Below are 22,475 nucleotides of genomic sequence, written 5' to 3' on the forward strand. Positions count from 1 at the left end.
TCTCTAATGCTTAGAAAGGTTAAGCATTACAAACACTAAGATTCAAAAACCTTAAATTTAATGTTTTAGAATTGAAATACAGATAATAAAACTATAGAGATATTTAATTATAAAGTTTTGGTTTGTAAGATTTATGCAACATCAACTTATTATTGATTAAAAGAAGAAAACTTTTTAAGTAATATTGTTTATTTAACCGTTAGTCACAGAGCAAAAAGGAAGGACAAATGCCAACATCAGACAAAATAAGGGCCCATAGCTTCTGATAAAGCAAATCCCAATATGGCGTACGAGAAACATTTGGTCTTTGAGTGTTGGGTTAACGGGAGTAAGCGATAACCAAAGAACCAAACACAAGACCAATGCCGATACCTGAAAATACAAAATGAAATAATAAACAAGCAGACTTAATAACTAGATGTTAAATATTAGAACTACATACATTTAAACAAAAAAGGGCAGTTTAGTGTGGAGGTGGCCCACTAAGATTTGAATAACACTTGATGGTATGTGCTTATGCGTGTTATAAATGCAATATACGATTAGTAAAGTTTACACATTATACATTTAGTTTGGTGTTAAAAAATTATTTAAATCTGCAATTTATGTATTATTTAACCTGTAGATATTGTGAAATTTGTGTGTGTGTTGTGTGTGTCCTTCAAGCTCAGTTGGAAGAAGTAGGTACATTTTTGACAATTGAAATATTTATTCTCATGAGATTTATATGTACTGAATATCTCAAAATCAATTTGAGATACATCAAAATGTTTATAAAAAAAGTTTAGGAAATGTTACAAGCATTCCAGAACAGTTTTAGTTTTTCCTACTAGCTTTGTGTGCCATAATCGAAAGAGATGATGTACTAAGCTGGCCACACAAATCATATCATTAGCAATTTTACAAGTTAAAACTAAAAATTAAATCAGTACTGTACTTCATACAAATATTTTTGTCAGAATCAAATCCGGATTACTGAGCGATCCACATTTTTGTCATAATTATTTTAGACATACTGACTTCATTCTGTGATGAAATATTAGCAACTCGATTTCCTTTTGTTAGCAAAAAGCAATCACACACTGAGACTGAAGCCTGGTGGGACTTATCAATCAGAAAAGCTATTTACCGTTACAATTCTGTAGTAGCTACCAACTATTGGAGAGAACAGTTGTATTTGAGGGGCAGAACAAGCAGTGTACAATGTGCTCTCTCTCTGCACTCTTTTCATACTTAGAAGCATTATTATACATAGGAAAAAGTCCTAGTGATTCCCAATACAGAACAAATATTGAATTGTAACTTGGCTACAGACAAATCTCAATTACCATATCTCTTAACATCCTAATTTATGTATTAAATTATGGTTATCTTTAAATCAGGAGTTATGTTTTTTAACCTCGTTCTTTCAAAAAACTTGCAGTACCTGATTATAGGAGGTATATAGTTTACAAAGACAGCCAAACAAGAAAAATTTGATTGCCAGTTCCAAGGTTAACAATATACTATATTGTGACTTTTTTACAAATGTCATATAGTTCTTCAAACTCCAAGCGCTAACTGTCTCTATCGGGACAGTTTAGAGGTATACCGTTCCCTTTTAACACTATTACTTTTGCGATCGAGAGACAGTTAAAAACATTTGGTTTCACTAACTCCACTATTAACAACTCTTTTCAATATCAACAAAAATTTCATATAATATTAAAAAGAAATAAATTCTGTGTGGAAATATGACATAATATATTTTATTGATAGCTGTAACCACTAAGTCCTATTGTAAATTATGTCAGTTGAACGTCTGTCATCAGTCTCTTATATAATGACAATACACAAGGGGATGTCGATAACGATTGAACACGTAATGCACGTCACTCCGTATTTTCACTTTCGTTCACCGGGATTCATCTAATTGTTTTTAGTGAGTGTCCACCGGTACTTGCGGAATTTAATCCGTGGTCCTTTAAATATATAGGCAAGGTGTGTGGCAATAAAATACGTTTTTAGGACATCATATTTCATGCAATCAGTCGCCGCCGCAGTTGAGGTGCTGGTCTAAAGTTCAGCTTGTCTCATTATCTGGTGGTGCTGATAAGAAGCTTGTGCTCTCTTTATCTTCATCGTCTGGCTCGGCTGGCTCCAAAACAAGAACAATGGCTCCCACTGGAACTGACAAGGCCACCAAGGATTATGCGGCTGTCATCGCCGACCCTTGTAAGGAAAACAGCTTATCTTCGGGTGAAGTTTATTGGCCATCTTTTTCGGCCCGCATCACCCCCACGAGCTCAAGGGTATTGTAGAAGAGGCTTTTGCAGGCCACGCTGTCATCAGTCAATGATGAGGTGGGAAGGCTGCAGGGTGTGCTAGTGATGATATGGAGTAGTACGAAAGACACCAGAAACCTTCGCATCATTGGGGTGGAGGAGAAGACAGAGAAATATATCAACTGCATTGATTATCTCTGCCAGGATACAATCAAGTGTGAACCTGTCTGCATCTTCAATTTCCAGGTCGCACTGGGTCGGTGGTCAGCCCAAGCCCAGTCCCGACGGTAGGAAGATATACCGACGCCATTATAGTTTTTGCCTTGTCAGCTAAAAGGACTGGTGAACGATTTATAACAACGAAACAAAATTGAAAGGTTATATACCTTGTATACTGTATATACAATAATGAGATTGAGTGGTTAGAGAGTGGTAGGGCTTGATAGCCCTAACTCCGGCTCTTCAATAAAGGCATTTTCATTTCACTCATTTATTACTTCTAGACTTTGAAGAAGCAATGGTCAAGTTGTTATGTATGTTCGTAATCACAAATAAATAGGTTAATATTTTGTGAGTAATGGATTTTTATTTTTATTTATTAGTATGTGATCTACACAAGCACCAAATAATTTTTTTTTTTCAAATTTTTACAAAGATTTTACACATATTGTAAATAAAGGCAAGTGATGTATTTATTTTTATATTATTCTCCTTAATTAATTTCCTGACAAAAATTATGTAAGGCTCTAGTTTAAAAATAAATAGTATAGAAAAAACAAATCTGGTAATATCAATGAGGTGGCGAAATGACTCAGCACTGGGAAAAATGTAATCAGAACTTGGAGGGTTAACAAATTTAAAGGGGATTAAATAAAAACAAGTCCAAATGATGAATATTACCTGAACCTGCGACTCCAACAGTAGCCGCACCAGCTCCAATGAACTTTGCGGCAGAGTCAATGTCCCTGGACAGAGCTGAAGTTTGGAACTGTCGTACAGCAGGTAACTGAAAATAAGTCGCTTTTAAATAAGTATAATGTAGTATAACAGATCTCCTCTACCATTTAATGTAACTGAAAATAAGTCGCTTTTAAATAAGTATAATGTAGTATACAGATCTCCTCTACCATTTAATATCATTTTTACTTTGGAGTATTGTATTGGTAGAACAAAAAAATGTCATTCAATATCTCAATACCGCACTGGCAATATTATACAAGGCACTAAGAGTGTTCTTGAATTGAGTAGACAAGTTAAATACTAATAGACTCCTTGCTAATAACTTTATATTCATCATTCTAAATTTTGTAGCACATTAGTTGTTATTAAATATGGTGTGGCATAAGATTTTAAGATTATGGCAGTATAAAAATAAAAATATAAACAAAAAAGGGTTATAAAGTATAATTTTTGACCCTCTGATGATGTGAATCTTTTACATAAACATTTTTCCTCAAAAGGATTTTACAGGATATTATTTTGAAATTTTTGTCTTAAATTATCTTAAAAAATCATACCAATTTCACATGAAAGTTCTAAGAAGAGTGGAGTAGGCTGCAATTTTTTTTCTTTATAATTTCTGTTATAATTTCTTTACAAAGGACAGATATGTAAATATAGAATTGCCAGAAGAGTCCATTTCAGATCCAATATATATATATATATATATATATATATATATATATACACCAAAATTTAAAATGTTGGGAAATGTAAAATGTTCATCACTCGATTAGGTTACAAATTTTAAACCGAGTAACTATTCCTTTTCCTAAATTAGAAAGTTTACAAGCGTTTTTTATATCATTCATAGCTCCGAAGCTCTATAACAAATTACCTTTCGATGTTTTCCACGTCGAAAACATTGGATTGGGTACACATTCATACGAAGTTTGAAATGCTGGCTTTTTACAATTGTTGATGTAGAGCGACTCATAAATTAGATATTTTGTTGAAGACTTGTTTTATTGTATGAGTGTGTATGGGTTACATCTTTATCTATTGTGTCTAAGTATCTTTGTAGTGTGTTTTGTATGTGTGTTATAATGTTTCAGTAATGTATGTGTGTTTGTAAATTTATGTTTATGTTGTGTGTGTATTTTGTATGTATGTGTGAATGGTGTATAAATGTAATATGTTATCTGTATGAGTAGATATAAACATGCCGATTCTGGCGCACTTTTTGGGACACAGTCAGAAAAATCAACGTAAAATACTGTTTAAAGGACAATAAACGAATCCTGTAACTCACGAATGGAAAATAACCGAAATCTATAGCTGTTTGCTTCTACTTTCTTAAGCTCTAAAAATCTTCGAAATCTTTACTCTACAAAGTTAATTGTAACCATAGTCTTCTACTTTCTTAAGCTCTAAAATCTGCTACAAATCTTCGAAATCTTTACTCTACAAAGTTAATTGTAACACAGTCTTTATCTTTAATAGTCTTCTTTCCAGTAACAACCAAGTGTAATTTTTCATTATTTTTGTTCAAATTCTTTAATCTTTTTTTCATCCAAAACAGTCAAAAATCTGTTTGGCAAGTGTACTTTACAATCTTCCAACTCGGCAATTATTGTAAACCCGAATTTATCTTTTATTTTCCTCTCCAAATTCAAAATTTTGTATTTCTTATTTTCTTCTAATTCTATTAATCTCTTGTATTCTTTGAACTTTTAAATCACCAAACCTTATTCAACCTCTTGTAACAGCGCCATTTACATAGAAAAAAATTAATACTTCTACACTTTTAAGGTGAAAAAATCAAAACTATACTTTCCAAAATACACAAAAAACCGGGGTTTTTTGACCCTAAAAAACACGGTTTTTTTTTTAGGTCAAAACCACAGCTCTTAAGGTGCATATATTACTAGAGTTTTTTTTGAAAAATCCTGAAATCTACTGAATTTCTCTAATTATTGCGAATTTTTAGCTTTAAAGTTGATAATGTGAACGATATTTCTCTCGAAAAAATCACTACAAAATTGAAATTTTAAAAAATCTCTAAATAAAATTTTTTTCTATATAAATAGAAGAATCAAAGGCTGTTTAAACCATAAATTGTGCTGATTTGTATCAAATTTTAGTAAAAATCTGTACTTTTCAAAGTGTTAGTTAAAACAAATTTTTCTTCTTTTAAATAGAAGAAATCAAAGGCTGTTCAAACCATAAATTGTGTGCTGATTTTTATATCAAATTTTGATAAAAATCCTTAGAAATCATACTGAATTATTGCTATTTTTCAGCTTAATAAAAAGATATTTTACTAAAAAGTAAAACTTGGCAGATTCAAATTTTCCCTATTTAAATGGAGAGGAAAAAGATATCCTGCCCGTTACTGCAAAAAAGATGTTTTCGAACATCATTTTACCCGACATATATAAGTCGAAAAATCATATTGAAGAACAAAGAAATTTATAATAAAGAACTAAATTATTTGAGGACTTGGGCTAAAGAGAATCAAATCGATGGTCACGAGAAGATGTACAATATAGAAAAATTGCGTGAACTAAAGAAAAATTTTAAGGAAAGTAAAAAAAGATCTCAATCTATTTAAAGATGAAAAAATTCAATCAATCGCTGAGAAATTGTCCATTGAAACAAACGATAAAACTAAGTCTGAAATGATCGAAGAAATTGACAAAACTCTTAACGAAAACCCTGAAAATATCATAGATGTAGAGGTTTTATCCTCAATTCACGGTCTTTTTCAAGCAATACATTTTAACAAATTTAAAACGATAAATTCCATGTCCAATTTACAAATATCTATCAATTATGCGCCCAGAAATTAAAAGTTTAATAGAAAAAATTTCAAGACACTGTGAAAAATAGTAAAGGATATCTCTCTTTGGAATGCGAATACGAACGAACTTTAGTGAACGGTGAAACACAAACGTGTCCAATGTACTTTACTATAAAAAGCAGACGAAATCATCTTCGACGTAAACGACTTTATTACTAAGCAATTTAATAAATTAAACACATCGTGAACAAACAAATCATCCAAATAAGGGTTCTGGATGGACATTTAAAAGGTTGTAAACAACTAGTTTTGAGCATTAATAAACACGAAATGATGAACGCAGGATCATATATCGATTTGCCAAAGAAAATCAAAGAATAAAAAAGCTTGTATAAATATCAAAAATAAAGATGATTATTGCTTTATTTACTCAATTAGATGTGCAATTGAAAAACCCGAAAGAGACTGCGAAAGATCAAAACAATATGAAAAATTTGTAAAATTGACGAGATATTTTCAGGTTTCAGAGTATCCAATGTTCCTTAAAAGATATACAATTATTTGAGAAAACGAAGTTTACAATTCCAAGTACAAATATCCAAAAATGTCTATCAATGTCTACAGTTTTTGATGAAAGTATTAAGGTTGTTCCGTTACAAAATTTCTGAAAAAATATGATGCAGAGTTTAAACATTGATTTATTGTAATTTTAAAACAAGAAGACAAATCTCATTTTGTTTTGATAACCGATTTAAAGTAGGTTAGTGAGTTCTCAAACATCCAAACATGGACATAAAAATTTTCTATGTAGAAGATGTTTAAGATTTTCATTTCTACAAATCTGGAGATTTTAACAACCATTTAGAAATTTTGTAAAAATCACGAAGTTTTGTAAGCCAATTATATGCCGTTTCCAGGTCAAACAACAACATTTACTAATTATCTAAAAGAAATTTTCTCATCCTTACGTTATTTATATGGATTTTGAGAGCATATTAGAAAAAATTCCGACATGCAAGAACAATCCACAAAGATCCGATTACAACCAAGATTCAGAAGCACATTCCTTATGGTTTTAACTTTATATTTAGTGTCAAATGTGACCAATCGCATGTATAAACCTATATGTTATAGAGCAAAAAATGAAGAAGATTTGCCAAATGTTTCCTCGCAAAATTGTTTTGAAGAGCTCAATAAAATATCAAAATACATAGCTAAAAAAGTATAATTCTAAGAACAAAAAACCTATGAAATTGACCGATAGAAGAAGAATTAGCGTACCAAAATTTCCAGTCCTTTGTCATATTTGTGAATGTGAGGGTTTTGAATAATCAAACAAGAAAAAAAGTACGAGATCATTGTCATTTAAAAACCGGCAAATTTCGAGGTGCTGCTCATTTATCTTGTAACTTGAATCTCAAATTTCCTCAAAATATTCCAGTTTTCTGTCACAATATGTCAAATTATGATACTCATCTTGTACATAAAAGAGGTTGGCAAAAACAGTATGGTAATGTTGATTTGATCGCAAACACCGATGAAAAATACATAAATTATTCAGTAAATTCAGGATATGGGTATGAGTTTGGAAGATGATAAACCAAGAAAGTTCATCAAGTTTTCTTTCGTAGATACGTTCAGATTTATGGCATCGTCTATAGAAAAGTTAGCTAAAAACCTCAAAAAAGATGATTTCAAACATACAAATCATTTTATACAAGATGGTCCTGAACGCAATTCTAGATAGACCAACCAAATGACGAAGAAGAAATCTTTAAAATTCCTATCTGGAAAAGGCATATTTCCTTACGAATTTATCGACAGTATTGAAAAACTTGATTACACAGAAGATATTTGAGAATTCAAGATTTCTATTCACTTTTGACAGACGAGAGCAATATCTGAGAAAGATTTTCAACACTACTTAAATGTATGGAACAAATTAAAAGTAAAAAAAATCTAGGAATTACTTACTCCGATCTCTATAACATTCAAGATGTTCTAATTGCTCGCTGTATATCTTTGAAAATTTTAGGAATATTTGTTTGAATTGCTATAAACTTGATCCAGCACACTATCTAACAGCTCCCAGTCTTGCATGGGATGCTATGTTAAAATTAACGAAGATAGAATTACAATTAATTAGTGATTATAATATGTATTTGATGATCGAAAAAGGTATTCGCGAGGCATTTCTCAGTGTATTAAGCGATATGTTAAAGCAAATAACAAATATTTAAAAGGATTTTGATAAGACAAAGCCCGAAAACTATTTGTTGTACGTCGATGCAAACAACCTTATATGGGTATGTGACTTAATGCAAAAAATTTACCTCATATAACGAAAATCAAGTGGATGGAATCCTAAAACGTATACAACAGCAGAATGGAAAGCGCAAACAATTTTGGAACTTCACTGGCGACGAAGATTAATGGATATATTTTAGAAGTTTGATCTTGAATATCCAACAAATTTGCATGAACATCACAAAGATTTACCTCTTTGCTCCAGAACATTATAACAACAAACTTTGCACAACTCTTTTAAACAAAACAGTAATATGTTGTTCATGTCTAGAAATTTGAAATTCTATCTAGAACAAAGGTATGATTTTAAAACATGTGAATAGGGTTATTGCGTTTGATCAGAAACCTTTCATGAAAGAATATATCGATTTTAATACTAGTATGAGAACCAAGACTATAAGTGACTTTGAGAAGGACTTTTATAAGCTTATGAACAACTCGGTTTTTGGAAAATCGATGGAAAATGTAAGAAATAGATGTGATATTAAACTAGGAAACGAAGAATTTTCAATGAAACAAGCTAAGAAAACGAATTTCAAATGTTTCAATATCTTTGACGACAACTGTATAGCGAGTCCACATGTACAAACAAAAGGTTAAATTTAAACAAACCGATTTACATAGGATTTTCAGTTCCTCGACCTCTCTCAAAATTGCTAATGTACGAGTTTTATTACAACAAAATTAAAGAAGTTTGATCCAGATTTGAATCTGTGTTACATGGATACAGACAGTTATTTCCTAGAATTGAAACGAGATCCCTTTAAAATTATTAAAGAAAATATAGATGATTTCGATACGAGCGACTATCCAAAAGATCACGAATGTTTCACTACTAAAAATAAGAAGGTAATAGGGAAATTCAAAGACGAATTGAACGGCGAGATATTAGAAGAATTTTGTGGATTGAAGATCAAAGATGTACTCGTACAAATATCTAGACAAAAATCCAGTAAGATGTAAAGGAATGTAAGAGAAGCGTTGTAAATAAAACAATAAATATCGAAAACTTGAAGAGATGTTTGTTCGAAGATAAAGAAGAATTTAGGGAATGACAGTAATCAAAAGCTATAAACATGATTTGTATACCATCACCATAAACAAGCTGGCACTGAACGCTAAAGATGATAAGAGAAATGTCCCTAGAAAATAAGATCGATACAGTACCGTATGGCTATAAAAATGAAGCAAAATCTGATATATTAGACGAATTAAATAAACTTGGAAACTTTGATATGTAAATGGAAGATGATTTAATTCACTGTCACAAGTGTAAAAAGAAAACGAAAAATATAGATTCAAAAATCGTTCAAACTCAAAACGGTTTGTATAGAATTGCAGCAAAATGTTCAAAATGTAAGACAAACAAGAGTAAGTTTATAAAGAATCCAAATCCAAAACCTGTTAAGCAAGAATTGAAGACTAAAGATGAGATAGAGATTGAAGCTCCGAGAAATTCATGCACCAGTACGAAAGAAGTTTAAAAAGAGAAAAATTATAACATTAGGAATTGAACGATTTATGGGCAGCAGATTTAGTTATAATGTCTAACTATTCAGATCAAAATGATGGATTTAAGTATATGTTAAATGTTATTGATACTTTCTCAAAATATGCTTGGTCAAGAGCTAATCAAAAGAAAAAACGGCAAGGATATTTCAAAAGCTTTTCGAAGATATAGTAAAAGATGCCATAAGGATCAATCACAAACCTCCAAACCTACTTCATACAGATAAGGGTTTAGAGTTTAAAAATAAAGAATTTAACGATGTTTTGAGAAAATACAACATTAAGATTTATCATACTGAAAACGAAGAGAAATCAAGTATTGTAGAGAGATATAACAGAACTCAAAATGAGAGAATGAAAGTAATTTTTGAGATTAATAAAAACTTTAAATGGATCGATATTCTTCAAGAAATCGTAAAGAAATATAACGATACAGTTCACAGCACAATCAAAATGAAAACCGAAAGACGTAGATAAGGATGCAGAAAAGGGAGTTATTAGAGACCGTTTTCAAGTATGTTTCCACCAGAAATTCACACGAAAACTAAATTTAAAATCAATGATCATGGTAAGAATTGTTAGTAAAAAAACAACATTTTCGAACAAATATAAGAACAATTGGTCAAGAGAAATCTTTGTGATTTATCAAATTAATAACACAGATCCTGTAACTTATAGTATAAAAGATTTAAACAACGAAGAAATAACTGGAAGTTTTTTACGAATATGAATTGAGAAAGTCAAAGCTATAATTTTTTCTATATTAATGGAGGCTCAAAAGAAATGTATAAAGTGTCAAGAATTTAAAGATTTGTCGAAGTTTTCTCAAGATAAAAGAAGCAAAGGTGGATTATACTATTATTGTAAGGATTGTCATAGTAAATATGAGAGAGAATTATACGAAAAAATAGAAAAATTAACTTTAGAAGAGAAAGAATGTTGCGTTTGTAAAGAAATTAAGGATATTTCCAAATTTTACGATTGGCATTATAGTAAAGATAAAAAAACAAGCTTTTTGTAAAGATTGTGCTAAAAGAATTAAACGAGAAAGTCAAAAGAAACCGACTCTTTGCGAGTGTGGACGAATCATTCAATGGTTACCTATGTTTATGCTAAACATTTACAAACCAAATATCATAATCGAGAGTTTAAACATTTTCATTGTGCAATTTAGATATTCTATAAATCATCGAGATTCTGCCATATTTTGTAGTAAAATGATTTCCGTTGTATAAAATATTCAAAGATTCTTTCATTTGGTTGTAGAGATTTATACTATTTGGATCGTCATCAGTGAACAAAATCTCTAATTTCAGGATAATTTATTTTTAGATGTTTTAATCGGTTTGGTATTTCTCGTTTCTGAGCTCTGATAACATAATAAGGCCATTCCCACATGTGATTCTTCTTAATTAACACAAAAACATGGTGTTTTTTTCTTATCAAAATCTTTACAAACAAGGTCTGGTTTCATCAAGTCAATTTTTACACTTTGTTTTGCGATTATTTCCGTTTTGATTTCATCTTTAATTTGCAAGTGTTTTACTTCATTCTCTAAGATATTTAATCTTGTTTTTCAAGTTTGTACTCACCAAGTTTTCTAATAGAGGGCAAAACTTCTTTTGTAAACCCAAGTTTTGAAGATTTTTGCCTCTTTTTTATGTGATCTCAAAATTAAAGAATAAAGTCCTGAATTCATTGATGAAAATAGTTATTTTTTTGAAAGTTAGAAGGTAGGGCAATCGAATGACCCACCTTATTTATTTCAGAATAAGATAATTTATCATCATTATCAACATGCTCTCTAACTGCTTGTTTCGTATTTTCATATTCTAGAATTTTCTGCAAACAACATCTTTAGCTTTAAACCAAAATTTGTTATTTTTTATCCACAAAATCGTAAAAATAATGTTTGTTTTCAAATCTAAGTTGATTATTGAGCAGGTCTACAACTGATTCCATTTAGATAGAAAAGAAATTTAACTAGTAATTTTTATTTCGAGAATAAAGGCCAGATTCATTGATAAAAACAGTGTCAGGATGAAGATTGTTAAGGGGCCATTCGAATAGCCCCTTGTTTTTTAAGTAAAAATATTGAATTTTGTCATCATCATCAACTCATTTTTTATTCCTTTTTCAATCTTAAATATATTGTTGTTTTACTCTCATTATTTAATAAATTTCCCTCAGAGTCTTGTATAGTTAGAACGATTTTTTGAATTCTTTAAATATTTTTTCTAATTGGAATATAGTCTATTTCATTCGGTTTTTTCACTAATTTTTTGATCCATAAGCAACATTTGGAAAAAAAAGTGTACAAAATTTCTGATTCTTTTGTGTAAATGTTTCGGTATGGTTTTCAAAACTAGGTTCAACGAGATTGCAGTGCACTTCAATTACATCAAACGGTCTAAATTTTGGCGTTTTATTTCCTAAATATACCTGATTTGGCTCAATAGTTTCTTGAACAAACCCTAACAAATCTACAATAATTGCTGAAAACATTATTCTTACTGGTGATTTTATTCGAATTTTATTAGAGAGATAATTTTTTTTTTGCATTTCAAACTTGTTTTCGTCAAAGTTTAAAGATTTATCTGATTGTTTTGAATGTTTTCAGATAATTTTTAAGGGAATTTTTAATTTGATCGAAAGTATAATATCCTTTGTTTAAACCATAATATTTTGTTATGTTTCTTCTCACTAAATCCTATACAATAAGGAGAACTTTCACTAATATTTATTACAAAATTGTCAGAATAAAAAACCGCTTAAACCGATAAAATAATTTGATTCTTCCTCTAAGTGTAATAGGATGTTCCAAGTTTAAAACTAATTTAGAGCTTTCTGAAGTCAACTTGAACAGCTTCATTTTCGCAAGCGTTGCTTCAAGATAGAAAATCTTCTATTTAAATGGAGAAATTTTTTAAAGCAAAAAGATCAGATAAAACTTCAAACCGTTTGAAGAAAATAAGAAAGATCAACCAATCAGATTGTTAATTGTTGGTTCAAGTGGATGTGGAAAAAACAACTTTATTATTGAATTTTATCTACAATAGGTTGATTCCTTATTCCAATTTGTATGTTTTTAGTAAATCTTTAGAACAAGACGCCTATAAAAAATTACAAGAAAGATTTGAAAATATTGAGAAAAACTTAAACAAAAAAATATCACATTTTTATAATGCTTCTGAGGACATAGTTCCGTTAAGCGAATGTAAACCCAATTCGTTAATCGTTTTTGATGATTGTATTTTAGAAAATCAAGACGTTATTAAGGAATATTTCGTAATGTCTCGTCACAAAAACATACCTTGTATCTATCTTTCCCAATGCTTTTCAAAGGTTGATAAACAAGTTATAAGAAATAACCTGAATATGTTGTGTATTTTTAAGCAAGATGATCACTATTCGAGAAAGATTTATAACAATTATGTGGGATCTGATATGAGTTTTAACCACTTTATTGAGTTATGTGATAAAATTTGGAAAGAAGACTACGGATTTTTTAACTATTAATCTAACTTTGAAGCCTAAAAAATGGTAAATATCTGAATAAATTTTCTAATATAAATGCTGCTCAGTGGTCTGACAAGTCTACTTGATAAAATTATTTGTTACAATTATTTTTACATTATCTTTACTTTTTATTTACATTATGAAAATAACAGAAAAACGGTAAATCTGTTCACGTTTTTCACGTTTCGTGTTCACGTTCCACGTTTCGTGTTCACGTTCTCGTTCATGTTCACGTTCTCGTTCACGGTTTTACGTTCCACGTATCACGTTTTTACGTTCCACGTTCACGTGTTTTTTTACGTTCCACGTTTTCAAAATTTTCCTAAAATAAATGGCGAACGTAACTTCTGAAAGAGAAGCGAAAAAACTTGATCAAATCGCGAAAAGAAATTAATCAAAGAATTTAAAGAACAGATTTCGAATATGGATGAAGAAGAACAAGAACTTAATTCAAAAAATTAATCAACCTGTAACTTCTGCAATAAAAAATGTTGAGGGTAAAATTGAAAAATGTTTTAAGCGATAATCAAAATTTAATGAATTTGGTTCCAGTTGTACGACAATTTGCCGATATTTCGATACCAGAATCTGAGTTTGAATTGCCAAAATTACCATCTTCAACACCTCGAATCATTGAAGACTCTACCATAGTTGAACCAATAAGTCCTGAACAACGGATATAATAATTGGTAAAATTGGTAAAAAATTCCTTCCTAGAGTAAAAAGATGATAAATTTGGTTTGTATTGGGATAAAAAAAAGAAAAGTTTTATGATTGGAAATTTACCCGTTAATTTTGAGCATAATGATATCATTATTAATGAAAAAAACATATGAAGGAACTCAAGGTTTATGGAGATTATTAACAGACCATAACGCTCCAAAAGATAATTTATATTCTGAAGAAGATTTGAAAAAGTATACAGAAATTTTATGGGAATCTGACTCAATTTACAAAAATAATGATCCATCAACTAAGAAACCAAAGTCAAGTAAAGGTAAAAAATATCTCAATTTGATTAAACCAATTTGGGAAAAACGAATCGAAGGATCAGGTGTAAGAAAAATACAGTGATAATAAGATTGAATACAGATATATCGACGATTTGACAAAACTCGATGGAATTATTAATTATATTTATGCTCAAGAAAAGGCTGGAAACAACAATTTTTTTTTGAACGAAAAGAAAGCGGATTAAGGATTTTATTTCGAACAAACTTGATGAAATGATTGAAAAACCTGATGGAATTAAATATTTAAAAACGAGTTTTGCCGGCAATAAGTTCATCTATGATTGAAGGTAGCGGACTTTTGAATGATTTTATCAACAATTTACCTTTTGAATTACAACGTACCAACTTATCAGTATCTGGGGCCTGGCACAAAACTCGAAAAAAGACTAAAAAGAGGAGATCCTGGTATAAATAAATTAGATCAAGCTGCTATGGAACACAAATATTTTTTATGCAAAACATAGAGACACAAATTCCAGACATATCGCAGATAAAGTTTTGCAAGATAAGGCAATGGATAGATTTTTATCAAAAGATGCTAGTTTAGGTGAAAGATTTGTTGCGCTTCCAACAGCTGGAGCAATGTTTTTGAAGAGAAAACTAGGAATGGGAATCGAAGAGAACTTGAAATTTTAACTATATAAATGGAGGTGAACGTAAACTTCAGCAAAAATCAGAAAGAAAAAATAAAATCCGCTTTTAAAGAAGAAAATACCCGTTAGTATTCAATTTAAAATAGATCAACTAAAAAATGGCGAAGATAAGATATTTTTAACAAATAGACAATACAATAAACTCGAAAAACATAAGAAAAAACAATAAAGGAACCAGAATAGAATTTTCTTATAATCAGTTGAAAGAACTCAAAAATGGTGGACTTTTGAAAGATTTATTAGATTTTGGAGAAAATATTCCAGTTGTTAAAAATGTTGTTCCTTATGTTCGTAAAGCTGCTCCAATCGTTAAAAAGGATGTGATTCCTATTGTTCGAAACATTTTAAATTGGTTAGATAAAGAGTTGGAAGATGTTACAGGATCTGGATTAGATGAAAAAACTTTGAATTACGTGAAATCAAACATTGAAAAAAAAATTTAAAACCTTTAACATTCGGGGAATTGGAAGAAATCTGCAAAAATATTAAACATTTTAGAGGAATCTTCATGAGAGATACATTACCTGAAAAAGTTAAGAAATTTGAATGTGGAATTGTGAATTTAGACTCGATTATGGGAAGTGGAACGCATTGGATTTGTTATTATAAAAATGATAAGAATGCATGTTATTTTGATTCGTATGGAAGAATTGAGGACAAACCACCTATAGAATTGATTAAATATTTGAAAAAATCAAGCGTCTACTACAATGACTCTCAGATTCAAGACTATAAAGATCCCCCAAATTTGTGGTTCATTTATGTGTTTTTGTTTTGAATGAACTGAGTAATGGTAAAGATTTTAAAGAAGTTGTTAACAAATTATTGCTTAATAAATATGGATTCACAAAATATTTTTGACGTTATTTGGTACACAAATTATTCAAAATGTAGATTAATAGTTTCAATTTTGATAGTTTGAGAAATGAGTTTGATAACAAGTTAGAAAATTTATTACAAAACCTTCCAGATTCAGATATGTTTGCTGTCGAGATTGAAGATTTTAAAGCAGAATATGATAACAAACTTGCAAAATTTCATGAGTTCAAATGAAGTTGCTGATAAAATAAAAACATTGAAAAAAGAATTTGAAGATGGTGCAAAAAAAATATTTACCAATTTAATGTCTCATATCGAAAAAGCTGATAAAATTACTGAAGCGATCAAAGTTGAAAAGAATTATGTTAGTTTGGCTAATAAGAAAAGAATTGTCGGTGTTCGACCTGGTATTGACAAAACACGATGTTGTTGTTAAAGAACAAATTTTAAAACCTCTAAAATTATCAGAAAACATCGATATTGTTGATTTTACATTGATCCGAATGTTAAAAAATGCCTTAGATTTTAAAGGAAAAAAGAATTAGCAGTGTTAGTAAAGGAATTAATCCGTTTGATGTTGTTGTAATGATTCAATTAGAAGATCCTATTAAAATGTTTAATGAAACTAAAACAAAATTACGAGAATCATAAACAGCATGTTAAAGATTTTACAACAGAAGTCTATGAAAAGTTAGAAGCCAGAAATAGAAGATCAGTAGACGATGTTGGTGAAATTAATGAAAAACTTACTAATTTTAAAGAGTCTTTTGATTAAGTTTAGTTTAGATGCTACGAAAACTTTTGAGAATATTGGTCATAAATTTGTTGAATACAATGATTTCTAATGCTGTCAAATTTCAAAAATTAGAAGAAAAAATTAATAAGTTCGAGGAAAATCTTAATATAAATTTTGGAAAATATTGATAACAGATTTAATAGATTAGGCGGCTAAGATGACTAATTTTCCCTAAATAAATGGCGCTCATATATTGTGTGAGATTGTAAAGAAAAAACTGCAACAAATGATATAAAATACTATGCAAATATCAATGGAGTTAAAAGAATTTCTGGAAAATGTGCTGAATGTAACGCTAAAAAGAGCCAATTTATAAAAACTTGAAATTTTTTTCTTAATAAATAGAGATGGCGGGACATTTACAGTGCTTTCGATCTTTTTATAATGCAAACATGAAAGAGATTTGAGAAAAAAGAACATTGGGATGACATTTCTCAAAAATATGAATTATCCGAAGATATGATGAGATTATACGTAAACAAATTGAATTGGTATAACATTGCTAAATATCAAACTTTATCATCAGAGTTCATTTCAAGAAAATATACATTATCAATTAAAAGATCATATGTCTGTTCTTTGTCTCTATCAACACTTGAGTCTAAAGTTTTTGGATGAAAATAAAGATACAGTTGATTGGAACAATATTATAGATAGCGGTTACTATCCTGTGTGCAGATTTTATTGAAATATGTGGGCCGAAATTGCAAAATTTAAGGAACAGAATCCTGAATATGACGAAGTAGATCATTAAAAAATGACTAAAATCTTTTCTTATCGACTTATACATGATGTTTAAAATTTCTAAATTTTCTCTTATTAAATGGTGGACTACAGAAAGTATGCTAGTGATATTGAAAGGGCGGAGTTTAAAAAATTTCTATCCAATTAGTAAACAACATTTGAATGAACCGAAATAAAAGAACTGAGTTTAATATTGATTTTGGAGATAACTTTTGCTCGTCTAACTTCCAGTTTTATATTTCTGGAACTTTTAACAAAAACAAGATGGTCAAGCATATCTTGGAACTGATAATGTTAGATTAATCGATAATTTTATACCGTTTTTATTTTCTAAGATTGAAGTAAGAAAACACAATAAATTGATAGAAGAAGTCGAAAACTGTGGCCAATTAAGCACAATTAAAAGGAACTATTTGTTATTCCAAAAGTGATGTATTTTCAAACAGTTTTGAATCAACTTTTAAATTTGGACAATTTGAAGCGGTCGGTGATTTAGCACATTTCGGCTTAAGGATTTTTTGAAAATGTTTACTATTCCGATCTATAAAGGAGGATTTTATCTAAGTTTTATAAGAGCAGAAGACGATGATGTGATTCTGAAGACTGCAACTGGAAATGTTATGACTGTTGATGGCAAAATTACAATTAACGAGTTTTTCATTAGAGTTCCGATGATTGATTACAAAAACCACGAGTAAAAATTCAGTTGATTGATGAAATTATAAAATCTCAAAACATCACGTTTAATTTTCTAGATTGGCAATGTATTGAGCAAAAAAGGTATTTCCGGAACAACTTATTCGTTCGATATCACAAATATTTATAGAAATAATCTTCAATCCCAAGTTCGTTATCATTGGTTTTCAAACAGATAGACAGAATAATCAAGAAAAAAAAATCCTTCAAAGTTTGATAGTTTGAAATGTAAAAAATATCAGAGTAAAATTGAATGGTTCTTATTATCCAGATGAATTACAAAATTTAAACATTTCCGGTGGTCTTTTCAGAATCATGTATCAGATGTATCAAGATTTTTAAGAAAGTTTACTACAAAAATATGGAAATGTATTACAACCCCAAAGAATTTATAGCAAATAGACCCATTTATGTCATTGATACAACAAAGAGTTTGACAAATATTTCTAGTTCAAAGAACGATATAATTATCAATATGGATTTTCAAAATGCTGTTACAAACGCGATTTGTTATGTGGTTGTGGTTTCTGAGGAAATATTTTTAGCCTATGATGTGATTAAGAACGATATTAAAGAAATTCAGTAAAAATCGTCTTTATTTTCTGTTGAGCGAATGTTAGCACAATTTCATTATTTCCGTTTATAGATTTTTCATTGAGATTTCTGGATTTTTTCATTTAAAACAGCTTTATAAATGTAGAAGCAAACATTAAACAGTAAAACAGCTATAGATTCGGTTATTTTCCATTTCGTGAGTTACAGATTCGTTTATTAGTCCTTTAAACAACAGTATATTTTACGTTGGATTTTCTGACTGTCCCAAAAGTGCGCCCAGAATCGGCATGTTTATATCTACTTGTATGTGTATGTGTGTGGATTTATGTATATGTATGTATGTGTATGTGAATTTATGTAGTAATTTTATTTTTTATATGTTGTGGTAATGTAATGTATTGCATTTCATTATGAAATACAACTTAATTGTTGTGCTTTGTTTTAAATATTGGTATGGTTTATTCATTACTCTAATTATGTATTATTTTACTCTGAAAGAGGAGCTGCCAGGCCCATCTGCCTTAAATTAATTAGTGATGGAAACCTCAACTCAGCTAATAGCTCAGAGGTGCCTATCCATTGTACTTTTATATACTTTTTGATGTAATTTTTGATGTGTGAACAAATTATTGTAATGTACTTTGGAAATAAAGATTCTTGAATTGATGAACAGTAACAAAAATGTAATATGTTCATGCAAATTTTATAAAATCTGAAAATAAAAATGCTTATATACTACAAGAATAATAATTGGCACCAGACATTGTTTTGAACACACCAACTTTTAATACTTTAATATTAAACAGCTTTTTTTTAATAAAACAGCTTTGTCAAACTTAGTAGAATTTCCAATGATACCAAAAATCAAAACTAATCCAAAAGTAATAAATAAGTTGGTGCAACCCAACTTATTTATAGTTTATAATATTATATACCAAAATATCCACAGACATAGTTAAAATATTATGATTGAAACAAATTTTTTTTTTAGACAGCAAATATTCAAAAACAGTGAATTTATTTTACTCAATTATACCTTTTAAGATGTCACTTTATGGAGTCACACCTATTAACTTGAATTTTGTTATAAAATGACAAAAGAAGTCATATAAATAATTCTTAATGTACATTCACGAATATTAACGAAAGAACGTTGTGTATCATTAACTTTACAGTACAACAGTTTATAGCAAATACATTCACCAAACTATTTCATTAGTAAGATATAAATTTTAATATTAAGATTGACATAAACCATAATTACAGTATTAGATGTAGGGAAGAGATTTCACTAAGTTCTTACAGATCAGTACTTGACTAAAAAAAATAAAATATAACAAACTGTATATAATAAATATTGATTCAACACTCTACAACAAACTTTGAGAGGCTGTTTATGTAAGGTGTTTATAAATGACATTTTGCTTTGTACTCTTTTCAAGATATTTTCAAGAAAAATATTTAATTAAAGGATTAATTTAATTTAATTAATCTTATATTTGACCATACATGTTGAGCAGAAATGTTTACCTATTTTTTAGGATGACAAAGGGGTTGGGGTATTTTTTAAGTACAACACTTACCTAAATACAATTTGGATTAGTAACCAAATTTCATAATGGAACATATCGAAGAATACAACAGTGAAAATGTAGTAGTTTTATAAATAAATTATAGGTAAATTACTATGCATTGTACATACACCATTTGTTACCCAATTGTACAGAATTACATTGTCTACAACATAGCCATATTTATTAGTAATGTTTGGAAATCATACATTACTTGGATGTCTTCAGTTTTAACCTTAAAAATCATACATTTACTATAATGATTTCAGGTTTTACCATCGCTACTATAATAACAAAAAAGGTTTGCTGTGGGAAACTAACATTATTCTATTCCTTCCATTGTTTTCTATTAACAAACAAAAATATTATTAACTATGTTTGAAAAATAAAGGTTTTATAAAATACAAAGGAACATTAGTATGTGAACTGCCCGACTGACACTGCAAAATGGCACGCTCTGTCAGCTATACTAATATTAGACAGGTGTTATATTGAACTACCAACAAAGTTCTGAAATACTTTTGTAAACGATCACAGGATATTGTCTTCATAAAGCAAAATATTTTTTTCTCATTGTATTTTTCGTCATTATGTGAGTATAACACCAAAGTCAGTAGGCAGATAGATATATACCCGAATGTCTTTTTTGGCAAAAATAGTACAGGCAGTTATTATGTCCATGTCGTGTTCTTCAGCAGTTGTATGTGGGAAAATAACTACCCTCTCGTCTTATAAGGGTTAAGTTTACGTTGTTATGACACTTTTCTTGTACATATATACATATACTCTGTTTTTCATACCCTATTGAGAGAGAACAGATCATTTTATTTCTTGAAACACATGTGATCATTACAATAGCATTTTTATAATAATCACCAAGAATGTTAATTGTTGCGGTTTTATAAACACCTTATATTAACGAAACGGTTGATTACTATTCAAATATCCATTTGAGATAGATTTAAATCAAACAGCCTGTAAATAGGAAGATAAAATTGACTTAAAAAATGCATTGTACTAACTTATACAATTTTTTCAATTTGATTAAACTAAGAAAATCCAAAGTACTAACAGAGTATAACTAACCAAATTAATAGCTGCTGGCTGCTGCGGGCATGTACAAATGGCTTAACTGACTGGTCAATGAGACACAACTTCCCAAAGGTTGTGTGTACATTGGGCCCAGACCAGGAACTACCTGAAACAATTAAAGAGGCAAATAGGATAATAATTAAACAAAACAATACATTTGGTTGAATGGTACATCTGCATTATCCCTGAGGACAAAGTTAGGAGGTAGAGTGAAATAATTCTTGTAATTATTTATATTTATCAGGTGTTAATTAAATAGTCCGGGAAGAAATAGTCAGTTTGCACTTTCCAAAATAACCGACTTTTTCACGAAATGAAAAGAAATTTCTCTTATAAAAGAAAGTAGATCATTGGCCATTTAAATTTTTGTGGGAGATTGTTTAAAAGGATTAAAAAATACTGAATTATACATTTTTTACACGTTACACTTTTTTACACCACAAAACCAACCAGCTAATACATTAACAATAGTTATACAAGTTATAAAATAAGATAAAGAGATTGAAAGTCCACACTGTAAAACTGGCTTTTGCCTCCTGACTTCATTGGGAAATTTCTCCTGCAGCTTGTTGACAGCACTGGTAGAAAAATGCCAAGCCACATGGAATATTTCTGTTAATGCTACTGAAAACAGCAGGAAATGATTGATAATGTGTTGTTTGTTCAATTCTGAAATGTCAATCTTTGAGATAGTTTACATGCATACATAGAGATGCAATATTATAAATCAGAAGCATACAGATCATAATAATACAGACAAGAGTTTTTTGTGAAGATGTGTCAAAAATAAGCATTGGAATGCTCCCTTCTCCCTCCAAAGATTACAAAATTGCTGATCATTCTCGATGGAAACCCTTAAGCACACCATGAATTCATTCTTTTTTGAAAACATCTCAAATGAGGCTTGATTTACTTTTTCAATGTTTTTGAGTGTTGTCTACACTGTTTTCTAAATTTCATATCAAAATTTACTTTTATTCCTACCCTCTATCATCATCACCTGAAGGCAATCGATACTTCATTAATCTTTTTTATTCATTGCCATTTTGATATTTCATTGGCTATTTCTACAGGTTTTCCAACACTTTCTCTTTGTAAGTGATTCCTTAATTCTTACATTTCTTTAATTTTTCTTTATCAGCAATAGATTTGATCTTCTTATATAATTTTCTTTTTTTATCTTCTTCAAATAATT

General features: G+C 29.6%; 1 pseudogene; it reads right to left on the minus strand.

The window, feature by feature from the left end:
• Positions 1 to 192: 192 nt before the first annotated feature.
• On the minus strand, positions 193 to 21,298 carry LOC124375160 (annotated as a pseudogene).
• Positions 21,299 to 22,475: the final 1,177 nt, after the last annotated feature.

Source organism: Homalodisca vitripennis, unplaced genomic scaffold, assembly GCF_021130785.1.
Source record: "Homalodisca vitripennis isolate AUS2020 unplaced genomic scaffold, UT_GWSS_2.1 ScUCBcl_14566;HRSCAF=25382, whole genome shotgun sequence".
NCBI classification, from domain to species: Eukaryota; Metazoa; Arthropoda; class Insecta; order Hemiptera; family Cicadellidae; genus Homalodisca; species Homalodisca vitripennis.